This window comes from Lynx canadensis, chromosome B4 (genome assembly GCF_007474595.2).
Source record: "Lynx canadensis isolate LIC74 chromosome B4, mLynCan4.pri.v2, whole genome shotgun sequence".
Classification (NCBI taxonomy): Eukaryota; Metazoa; Chordata; class Mammalia; order Carnivora; family Felidae; genus Lynx; species Lynx canadensis.
Genome location: NC_044309.1, coordinates 136,199,935 through 136,211,503, shown reverse-complemented (window position 1 = coordinate 136,211,503; position 11,569 = coordinate 136,199,935). Strand labels below are relative to the sequence as shown.

General features: G+C 60.1%; 1 long non-coding RNA gene across 1 annotated transcript; it reads right to left on the bottom strand.

Moving 5' to 3' along the window:
- Nucleotides 1–1,942: 1,942 nt before the first annotated feature.
- On the bottom strand, nt 1,943–5,913 carry LOC115517843. The gene is made up of 3 exons (XR_003970085.1): nt 4,803–5,913; nt 3,269–3,375; nt 1,943–2,738 (listed from the first exon to the last, which is right to left on the bottom strand). It is a non-coding gene; the product is annotated as an uncharacterized LOC115517843 (long non-coding RNA).
- Nucleotides 5,914–11,569: the final 5,656 nt, after the last annotated feature.

The following is an 11,569-nucleotide window of genomic DNA, read 5'->3' as shown; positions in this document are numbered from 1 at the left end:
AGCAGGAGACCTACGGGAGGCAGCTGGCCCGGCGCCCCTCCCGCGACGCCACGGGCAAGCCCACCGCCCCATCCCATACTCACCCGCACCACCACCACCTGCACGGACACGTGCTCCGGAAGGCGGATCGGGGCCCGGAAGTGCGTGGCCAGGGCGATGAGGAGGTGAAGGATGGCCACCAGGTTCTTCCCGTGAATGGCTGGTCGGGGGAGGGAAGAGGGAGCAGCTATAGACCAGGTGAGGCAGGAGCCCGGAGCCCCGGCCCACAAGGCAACGAAGACGTTGCGTCCAAATGAGACCACAGAGAACAACCATGGAGAAAACAGTGCGGGCCGCGGAAAAACGATGGTGACGAGCACCCTGTGTGAACTCAGTTCTTGTTTCTGTTTTCTTTCCTGTCGGCTTAAGGTAACATGTATAACCACTTTCAAGGGCACGGGTCTGGGGGCTTTTGGGGTTTTTTTGAGAGCGAACACAAGCAGAAGAGGGGCGGAGAGAGAGAGAGAGACAGAGAGTAAGTAGGAAAGGGGCAGACAGAGAGAGAATCCCAAGCAGGCTCCGCTCGACGCAAAGCCTGACACGAGGCTCGATCCCACAACTCTGGGATCATGACCTGAGCTGAAATCAAGGGCTGGATGCTTAACTGACTGAGGCACCCAGGCGCCCCCAAAGCAAGGTATTTTTAAAAGGCGTCAACCGGGTTGTGTGAGAAGGAGACAGGATGGGCAGGAGAGCAAAATTAGCACAAGGGAAGGGGAAAGATACAGCTTTGCTCCAGCCCTCGGGCCCAGCCGTGGTCACAGTGAGTCCTGAGCAGGACTTCACGGCTTGCAAAAGACTCGATTCCCCCCCACCGACGGCCCCCACGACCCAGGAGGTAGGCTGGGGTCTGTGGCAGGTCTCGATGCCAAGAAACCAGGCGCCAGTCTCCTCACCACAGCCTAGAGCTCATCCCTCCGAAGCACAGGGGCCCCTGGTGGCTGCCGGGGTGGGGGGGCCTCTGAGCCGGGCCCTGACTGCCCTGCTGGGGGGACGGCACCTTCTGGCTTCTGTCTCTTTTCTTTAACGTCTTTTTTAAGTTTATTTATTTTTGAGAGAGAGAGAGAGAGAGAGAGAGAGAGAGAGAGCGCACAAGTGGGAGAGGGGCAGAGAGAGAGAGGGAGGCACAGAATCCGAAGCAGGATCCAGGCTCCAAGAGCCCGACGCGAGGCTCAAACTCGTGAGCTTCGAGATCATGACCTGAGCCGAAGTTGGACGCTTAACCGACTGAGCCCCCCGGGCGCCCCAGGGGCTTCTCTTGCTTCATTTAACCCTTCACCTTTCAGACTCCGCCTCTAGGCTGGAAACACTGTGAGGTCACCTGCCTGTAGTGCCAGCACGCTCCGTGACATACCCCGGGGGCCGGCGTGATTCCTTTCCCGAGGACCTGCCACAGTGGGTCACGGGTGAAACAGCCCTTTTGGTGCTGGCGCCACGGGGACCTGGGGTTGGGTCCCTTCCGGAGCCCCACGGAGCTCCTCCGTCTTTCCCCTCCTTCCTCTGCAAGCCGCCCCTGACGCCCCAGACCAGAAACAACTCCTCTCTCCTCTGAAGCACGGGGGACAAGAAGATAAGACGGGAGACCTCCTCTCTCACCTAGGAGCTGGTTCCCAAGCGTGGGGACGCCGTCCTGTCCCAGCCGCCTCCCATGGGGCAGCAGCCTGAACGGGTTTGGAAAGCGCAGGCCCAGAAGCCCCAGCGAATGACACCGTGGAGAGCCGAGGGGACAGGCTCTGTGGCCCCCGGGGCTACTCACAGTCGACGGTCCATTGGAGCGCCCAGCCGTGGGGCCGCAGCAGGCCGTGCACGGCTTCCAGCACCGTCTGCAGCTTCTGCCTCTGCCCTACCTCGGACTGCGTCACCTCCGCCACGTTCAGTTTGCAGCCCGCCAGCTTTTCTGCAACAAGAAGGGGCGAGAGTAGGAGGCAGGGCGTCAGGGCCACCCGCTCGCCTGGCCGCAGCGGGGAACCTCCTGTGCCCTGTGCCGGTGGGGGGGGGGGGGGGGACACGTCGTCCCCGAGCAGCGGGGAGCCCCGCAGCTCCGAGCTTCCCAGTCCTTCCTTGGGGAAGGACGCCGGGACGGAAAGGGGGTGTGGGGTTCGAGGGTACAACCTGGGAACGCTCCGTGCTCACAAAGTGGAAAAAGCGACTCGAGGTGCCCTCGGAAGCAGGGGGCTGGCGTGTAGGGAGGGAGCTGGAGCACGGCGGGAAGGGGGCTCCAAGGAAGAACACAGGGGGTCTCGGATGTGGCCTTCCGCCTCCCCGCGCTCACGGTGCCCTTCTTGGTTCTCTGACATCCGGACGCCGCGTAAGGACCACGAGACGCTCCCAGGTACCGCCGCTACCTCGTCACCCACGGGGAGCGGGGAGCAACCCGGCGGAGCCACACAAGACCGGCCACCTGGAGGTGGGGGACTGACCCCGAGCCCGGCCTCAGCCACGGGGCCCCTCCACGTCCCCGCCTGCTAAGGCGTGGGTGTCTCCGGACGGGTCTCCTCCGGGAAGCAACAGCAGCGGCACCGCAGAGGCAGAGGCACCTGCGGGCCGGGGGGCGGCTGCCGGCCGCGGCACCGACGGGAGGGGCGGCGTAAAAGCAGTGCAGTCCAGGCTGGTCTCAGTGGTCCCCCCAGAGCCCTGGGCTCAGCATTTGCTCTGGAGGCCCCGCTGTTTCAACGTCCTCTCCCCAGGTGCTCTCCTCCCTCGAAGAGAAGAAATGCAAGCACTTTGGATGCTTCCTCCAGGATGATGTTATACAGCAATGCCTGCGGGGCTTGGGACCCGCCCTCCCTCCTCCTCCCTCCTCCTCCTCCCTCCTCCCTCCCTTCTTCTTCCTTCCTCCCTTCCTTCCTCCCTCCCTTTCTCCTTCCTTCCTTCCTCCCTCCCTTCCTCCTTCCTTCCTGCTTTCCTTCCTTCCTTCCTCCCTCCCTTCCTCCCTCCCTGCTTCCTTCCTCCCTCCCTCCCTTCCTTCCTCCCTCCCCCCTTCCTTTCTGCTTTCCTTCCTTCACTCCTTTCTTCCCTCCCTTCCCTCCCTCCCTCCCTGCTTCCTCCCCTCCTCCCTCCCTCCTTCCTGCTTTCCTTCCTTCATTCTTTTCTTCCCTCCCTCCCCTCCCTCCCCGCTTCCTCCCACCCTCCCTCCCTTCCTTCCTCCCTCCCTGTCTCCCTCCCTCCCTCTCTTCCCTCCTGCCCACCTACCCACCTCCCTCCCTCCATCAGCTCACAATATGAGCACCTTCTGTGCGCCAGGCACTGTCCTGGGGCTAGATACAGCACAGACCAGAGAGCTCTCTAGTGGGGAGGCACCACATCTAAGTAACATCAGGTCGGCAGCGGTGAGTACTAAAAACAAAACAAAACTTTGCTGCAGGAAATGGGAACGGTCCCCATTTATATATTTTGATGTCCCTCCGCATCGAGTAGGTCCTGGCTGAATAACCCACAGCTGTCTGTCTGCATGATCACCCTGAAAATACACAGCAGCCCCCCCACCCAGGTGTTGCAGGGTGGAGCCTGGGGAAGGAAGGAGGGTTACAGAGCTGTGTGGTCTGAGAGCCTCGCCCACCAGAAGGGGCGCCCAGCACACCTCTGCGGTCAGCTCCGCCAGCCAACCCTGCAGACTGAACGCGGCCGTGGTACCCGGGGTGGGGGGGGGGGGGGGGGATGGAGACGGGAAGGGACCTGTGCTAGCTCGTTAGGGCTGCAGTTCCAGAACACCACAGACCCAGGACTTAAGCAGTGAAAATGTACGTGCTCGTGATCCTGGAGGATGAAAGTCTGAGATCAGGGGGTGGACAGAGCTGGCTTCTCCTGAGGCCCCCCCTCTCCTTGGCCTGCAGACGGGCCGCTTCCCGCTGTGTCCTCACATGGGTTTCCCCCCTCCTGCCCCCACCATGTGTCCTTGTCCCGATCTCCTTAAAGGGACACCAGCCATACGGGTTTAGGGTCTACCCCCAAGGACCTCATTTTAACTTAACGACCTCTAGAAAGACCCAGTCTCCATTTGAGGACCTGGGGGTTAGGACTTCAACTTATGGATTCTGGGGGACACAATTCAGCCCGAGACAGGACCCGAGGAGGCTGGCTACGCCTGGGTGCTGCCTGCGGCTGTCCTGGAGGGCTCTGCCCCGTGGGAGAGAATAAAATATCTGGCTGCCGGCATTTCCAGGCATCACTCTGCCTACGGACGGGCTGCGGGGGCGGCTCAGGGCTGTGCGGCGGCCAGGACCTGCCTTCAGAGCACAGAAAGGGACGGAGGAAGGGGAGGGCGGATTCTCGGAAACGACAGGCAAACGGGGGTGATGCTGAACGCGGGGCCGTGGACACTCCTTACGCCGGAAGGGCCTGCCTCTTGCAAGGAGAAGGGAGTGCCCGGAGTTAGAAGCAGGACAGGAGCCAGCCGGGGAGCCCCCGGGTCCCCAGCGTGGGCACCCTCCCTCTGCCCACAGAAGGTCCACCCGCAGAAGAGTCACATCCACCAAAACCTGCCACCTGGCAGGGTCAGCAGCTGCCTCGGAGTCTGCTCCCAAGAAGAGGGACGCGTCTGGGGTCCTGCCAATGACTTGCACTTGGTGATCTCACGAGGCCCAACCCAGTCTGCGTCCTCACAGCCACTCCCGCCTCCTCAAATCACCTTCTCCTCTACCCCTCCCTCCGGAACACGGCGCCTGCCTGGTGCCTCCGCCCTCATGGCTGGACCCTTCAGACCCCTCTCCGGGCCCCTCCGCTTCCCGACCCCTTCCCGACCACCCGGGGCCCAGGCCTCTGACCTCTCCTCTCTCTAGACGCACAGAAGTCAGCTTTGGCCTTGGCACTCGGCCACAAACTCCTCCTGGCCTTGGCTTCTGCCTTTGGACAGGGAGCCGAATGTCTTGTCTACACTCCCGATAGGACTCCTGGTGTCCCGGGCTCAGGGGCCACGTGATCCCACGGGTGACGTCATCAGCGATACAACCGGGCGAGACACGCTGATTTCCTGTTAATATCTGAATATTCTCTCCCTTTGTTCTTTTCCTCAGAGGAGCGTGTCAAACCGTCTGCTTGACACGCGGGAGAGAAGATCTTCCAATGGGAAGGGAGGGCGTCTGCTCCGTGATAAAAGAGGCTGCCGGAGCCAGAGTGAGCCTCACGTCGGTCTGTAGGTGGTCACCTACGTAGCAGGCGGTCCCACAGCGGCTCCAGACCCAGGGCTGCACCCGCTGGGGCCACCGAAAGACGGGGACCCAAAGGACATGCCTTGCGGGGCGAGAACCCTTACCAGACACCTGCTCTACAGACGCCCCGTCACTCACCACCAGGGAGGCACCAGCATCCTTCGTGAGCAGCCAAGGCTGAAATGTGGATGCAAATTCACAGCCTGTCCCGGGATCCGGACACAGGGTACCGCGGCCACCCTGCTAACACGAAGGCTTAGGACACAACGTTTTTTGAGCAACTGGGAGAATGAAGCCACAGATAGGTGCAAAAGAACCAGAAAGAAAAAATCTAAGGGAGTATAATACTCTTGAGTCTGCTTCTGAAAACGCTAGGAGGCATCTCCCCCAGGTCAGGGCACTGTTTCAATAACAGCATCACCCACAGCCAATTCTTTGGGTCCAAGAGCCAAAGGGGAGCTAGGTCTTTGCCACGGATGAGGAGGGCAGTTGGTGACACGTCGGAAGGCTGCTCGCACCCGGTGTCAGCCTAAGGTCCGTGGGCTCCCGCCCCTTCTCTATTGAAAAGGAGAGTCTGCCATCACATATTTCTAGTTTAGTGACCCCGAGGACAATGCAGTCCCGGACAGTGCTGAGGGTGACCCTGAGAATGACCCTATCAACACGACGATCCAAACCATTAAAATTCTGGGGCACCTGGGTGTTTCAGGCAGTTAAGCATCCAACTCTTGGCTTCTGCTCAGGTCATGATCTCGTGGTTCACGGGTTCGAGCCCCACGTGGGGCTCTGTGTGGAAGCCTGCTCTCTCTCTCTCTGCCTCTCACCCACTCATGCACACATGTAGGCGCACTCCTCTCTCTCTCTCAAAAATAAACATTTTTTAAATAAATGAAAATAAATAAAACATCAAAATCCTGACATCGTTTCCTATTCACGTACAATTTGCATACAGCATTATATTAGTTTCAGGTGTAAAATACAATGGCTCAACCTGACCATTATTCAATGTTTAAACATTTCTTAAACGTTCACTTATTCTTTCATAAATAGGGAGAGTGTGCGCACAAGGGAGGGGCAGAGAGAGAGACAGAGCATCAAGCAGGCTCTGCCCTGTCAGCACAGAGCCCAACGCAGGGCTTGAACTCACAAACCACTGCGAGACGGTGACCTGAGCTGAGATCAAGAGGCGGATGCTTAATTAACCAGCTGAGCCAGCCAGGCAACTCCCACCCCCAACATCTTTAGTAATAAACTTGTGATCATTATTAACAATCCCGATAACATTTCAGATTTATTCTTGGACCGCAGCAGCCAAATCATGAATCTGAACTCCCTCTCCAGGAGAGGCCATCGGATCCCACGGTGTTAAACATCATCTCTGCACCGCCGAGCTCCACCCCCACCGGCCGCGACTCAGGGAGGACGGGCCCCCACCGAGGTAAAGCCACCTCCTCGTCCCCCACCCACCTTGCGGTTCCCAAGGGGCTCCTCATTCACCGGGTGCTCAGAACACAAACCTGGCCGTCGGCCTTGACTCCTCCGGCAGCCTCCACCTCCAACACACCCTCCCGGGGTCTACACCTCCACCGCAGTCTGAGCCTCTTTATCTGAGGCCCAGGCTGTCCTAACAGCGTTCTGACTATCTCAGCTCCTACTCCCGCCCCCCGCCCCCTCCATTCTGTACCCAGAAGCCCAGGTGACTTTTTAAAACCCTTAACTCAGATCATGTCACGGCCCTGCTCAAAACCTCCAGTGGCTCCCTGTCACTTGCAATAAAAGCCTTTGTCCACCAGAGCTGCGTGTGATCTGGTTTTATCCAGGCCCCCACCCCCTCCCCCCACGTCTCGCAGCCTCCTGTCACTGGGCTTTAAATGCTACAGCCTCTTCCTCACCTCAGAGTCTTGGCCTGGAACGTTCTTCTGAGGCTGGCTGTGCAGACGCCTGCTCAGACGTCCAATCTCCAGAGGGGCTGCCCCCACCGCCCGGCCCCTCTCTGCCCCGTGACCCTCTGGCTTCCTTTCCTTGCCGTTGGCCACTCTCTTAAAGCGTCTGTTTGCGACCCATGATGTTTCTCTTTCTTCCCTCTGCCAGAATGTAGGGGGACGGCTGGGCGAGGGGGACCCCCTCCCTCTTGCTACCACTGCGTCCCCAGAGCCTAGATCCACACCTGCCACACGATGAAACGTTGCCCAACAGAGGAATGACCAAAACAAACATGACAAAGGTACTTTCTGAGGGCAAGGTGGATAAGGACACGACACGTGGGCCATCGATCCTGCGTCCTCCGCGCGGGTTACTGGGCGGTTTCCCTCCTCCCAGCCCCCCCAGGGCTCCCTCCAATCAGAGGGTCCCCCAAGAGCGGCCACGCACAGAGGGCGCAAGCCCCGCCCAGGAACGCCCCGCCCAGGAACGCCCCGCCTGAGGAAGGGTCCTCCCACCCTGGGCGCCCTCCCCTGAGCGGCGGCCCCCAGGCCCTGCAGCTGTCAAGTCTCTGCTACGACAACGGGGAGAAATGTCAAGTCCCTGCTACGACAACAGGGCAGCTGGGAGCCCAGGCAGCAGGACGGCAGCCCCCCCCCGGATGCTGGGGGCTCAGGATCTGCTCTTGACCTCTAGGAAGCGTGTTATCTACATACAAGGGGACACTGCGTCCTTGAGGCCACCTCGCAGGGTGTTCGGGGACCCCCAAAACACATCAGGGCGCCCTGAAGCCGAGGGACCCTTCCGGCGTCTTGGGGGGCGGGGGAGGGGAGGACCCAGACACACAGTCCTTTCACTTGCGGCAAAAGGAGCCCACGGCCCCTGTGGTGACGAAAGGGCAGCGTCCACACCTAGAAACCGTGGCCCTGCCGCTCACAGGAGCTGGGGGACTCGACAGCCCCCGCGCTTGCTTGCGGCGCTTTGTCTTCGGTGCGGGACTTCCGCTGGCCCCAGCCGACAGCCGTCACCACCCGCACCCCACACCCGTCTGCCCCCCAGGGCACAGCCCACTCACAGAGTATCTGCTGGGGACCCTCGGCCACCCACCCACGCGGAACTAGCCGGCACAGGCCTCACCGTTGGGACGTGGGAGCACGCGAGGCCGCCAGGAGGGCTGACCCGCACAGGAAGGGGTGATGCTCTTGCCCCATTTCCCTGCCCCCCCCCCAACCCACAGGACTGCTCTGGAAGCCTTGTGTGGCCTGCTGCAGCCCCGAGACCGGGGGCTCTGGCGGAATGCCCACCGTGGACACGATCAGAGAGCAGGCGGCCCGGGAGCCACCGCCGAGGAGCGTGGGCTCAGGGCTGCGGCTCTAAGGCTCTCAGCACGCGTGACCCGTGCCGCCCTGTGGGAATCGAGCCCCGGTCCCGGCCCCGGGACCGCCCTGCTGTGGCCCTGTGCTGGGCATGCCCGAGGACTCACCCAAGAGCTTCTGCAGCACCTGGCCGTCGTAAAGGTCCTCCTCTAGCTGCTTCACGATGATCCTCTCCTCCACCAGCACGTCGTTGACCCAGTCGATGAGAACCTGGGGGCAAGCAGTGTTATGGCCTCACCCTCCATGCCACGTGGACCAGGGCGATGACTGGGCAAGCCCAGAACTGAAGGCGGCTGGACACCGAGACGGACACGTCCCGGCACAGCGGCCGGGGGGGCAGGATGGGAAAGGCCCATCTCCCGCCCCCCCCCAACACCTCCTGGGCTGCCAGACTTCCCGTGGGACTTCGTGAGAGGACGGGCAGGGGGCAGCCACCACGGTGGCCATGGAGGTCCTCCTGGCAGGAACTTGGGTACATGGGGAAACTCTCAGCAAAAGGAAAGGATGAACTCGTTCACCGTGGCTTGGAGGAGGAGGGATTACACGAGGAACATTAGCGGCTCTGTCCCGCGTGGCCCGCGGCCATAAAATGTCCATCCCTCCTCTCCCAAAGGATCTGCAGCTCGTGTCACCCTGAGCCTAAGGCCGTGGAGAGAAGGGGGTCCCCTATGGCCCGTTACTGACGGGCTCTGAGCAACTCCCGTCCTCCTCAACGGCTTTCCTGAGACCGAATTCACACGCCACACAGTTCACCCTTCGAAAGTGTGCAATTCGGCGGTTTCTAATCTGCTTGCAGGATCATGCAACCATCACCACTGTTAACTGGAGACCAGCTTCCTCGCCCCAAAGAAACCCCGCGCCCAGGAGCAGGCACCCCCTACCCGCCCCTTCCAACCACTCAGCTGTTTTCTCTACGGGTTTGCCTAGTCTGGATATTTCGCACAAACGGGATTTCGTATAAATTACATGCCGGTATAATATGTGATCTTTTGTGCCTGGCTCCTCTCACTGGGCAGGCTGTTTCCAAAGCTCGTCCGCGGCGACGCACGACGTGTCAGTGCTTTTTTCCTTCCTGTGGCTGAATAATATCCCCGCGCACGTGTCTATTACGTCTCACTGATCCACTCGTCGGGTGACGGGCGTCCGGGCTGGCGCCACATTTTTGGCTTCGCCGAGTGATGGCTGTGATGTGGGCGCACCAGCCCCCACGGGGACCCGCGCTCTTTTCTCCAGGCCAGCCTTCCGCTGGAGGCTTTTCTCGACGAGGCTCCCGTTCTACTCACCGGTGACGTGTTGTAAGGGAAGACAGCTTTCAGCGGGGAAAAGATCCGCGGAGAAACAGGATTCCTTGGCCGAGCCCGCCGAAGGCACGTCACGCAACGAAATGGACGCCTGGACGGACCGGATCCCAGCACAGCAGCTGGACCCCACTCCCCTGCCCGTGACTTGACCGCACCATCAGCCCCCGGCCGAGCTGCCTCCCCTCCCGCTTTCCAGAACTCTCTTCCACGGACACCATGCTCGCCCGGCGTGTGCCCTCCTCTCTGACCACCCCCCCTCCCAGTTCGCTCGAGGACAGGGTCCTCCTTGACCTTTACAAGGCAGGTCTCCAAGGTCTCTCCCCGGATGACTCTCTTCCAAGGCCAGCTCATGCCCTCCCACACCTTCCGACGCTGTCCCCAAATCAGAAACCCCTCGAGATACAGCCCCACCTCCACGATCCTTCAGCTCAGGTGCTCCTAAAAGCATCTCTGAAAGAATCCATCTCCCTCCAAACCTGCCCCTTTTTCTAGGAAAGAAGAACAGCATCTACCACTTTCGAGAGCCTGGACTTCCCCCCTCACCCCACTTCTGCCCACCTCATAACTGGGTCCACTTTTCACACCCTCCTCTTCACTCCCCTTGACAAAACCACCTCCCCGAAGCAAGGCTGGTTCCAATGGAGCACCCTGCCTCCTTGCTGGTGTTCTTTAAATACTCCCAAGTCCTCTCTGCCTCAGGACCTTTGCACATGCCGTTCCTGCCACCCTGAACACATCTCCCTCCCCACCAGCTGGCTGCTGGCTCTCACTCATCCTTCGGGTCTCAAGCTTCTGTATCATTCTCTGATCACCCTGCCCCCCCCCCAGGCCACAGGCCACCCCCCACCCACCCACTCACCACACCCAAGCGTTGTTTCCCTGTTCACATCTACACTGGGAACACACCTTTGTCTGTAATGATCTCCCCCAGTGCACTTGAAGCTCTCTGAGGGCGGGAACTATGGCACTAAGGGGCTCTGTCCCCAGCACGCGGGGACCCCTGCCCGGCACTGGTGCTCTAGAAGCAGGTACCGAGTCGATTAATTAATTTGCTGAGCCTCCGCCACGCGCCAGGCTCTGGGAATAAATAAGACAAAAGGGGCCTCTGGTCTTACGTTCTAATCGGACATCAGAGGAAACACAACAGACACACTTCGGACTGTGCTCGATATTATAAAGAAAACGAGGCAGGACACAGCGGAGAAGCCTGTCAGCCACGTGATGGAGGCCGACGCCCATGGGGTCAGTCACGTCGGCACTTCACGCATCTGGGGCTCCTCCTAAAACCCGTCGCCCCAGTCTGACCCCGAGAAGCACATCAGGCAAGTTCCCACCGAGAGGGATGCTACAGAATTCCTGATTCACCCTCCTCAAAACGGGCAAGGTGATCACAGCCCCGAGGCGCTAAGGAGACGCGGTGCCACTGTAACGTGGGATCCCGGAGGGGGTGCTGGCCAGAAAACGGACGGAAAAATAAGGAAATGTGGATAAAAGGCGGACTTTGGGTAATAACAATGCATTAATCCTGAACAAGTGCACCCCGGTGATAGGAGAGGCTCATAATGGAGAAAACTGGGTGTGGGCATATGGGAACCCTCTGTAGGATGTTTGCTGTTTTTCTGTAAATTTCAAACTGTTGAAATATAACCAAGTCTGTCGCCTGGGCGCCTGGTGGCTCAGTCGGTTGAGAGTCCGACTCTTGATTTCGGCTCAGGTCACCATCTTACAGTTTGTGGGTTCAAGCCCCGCGTCGGGCTCTGTGCTCACAGCATAGAACCTGCTTGGG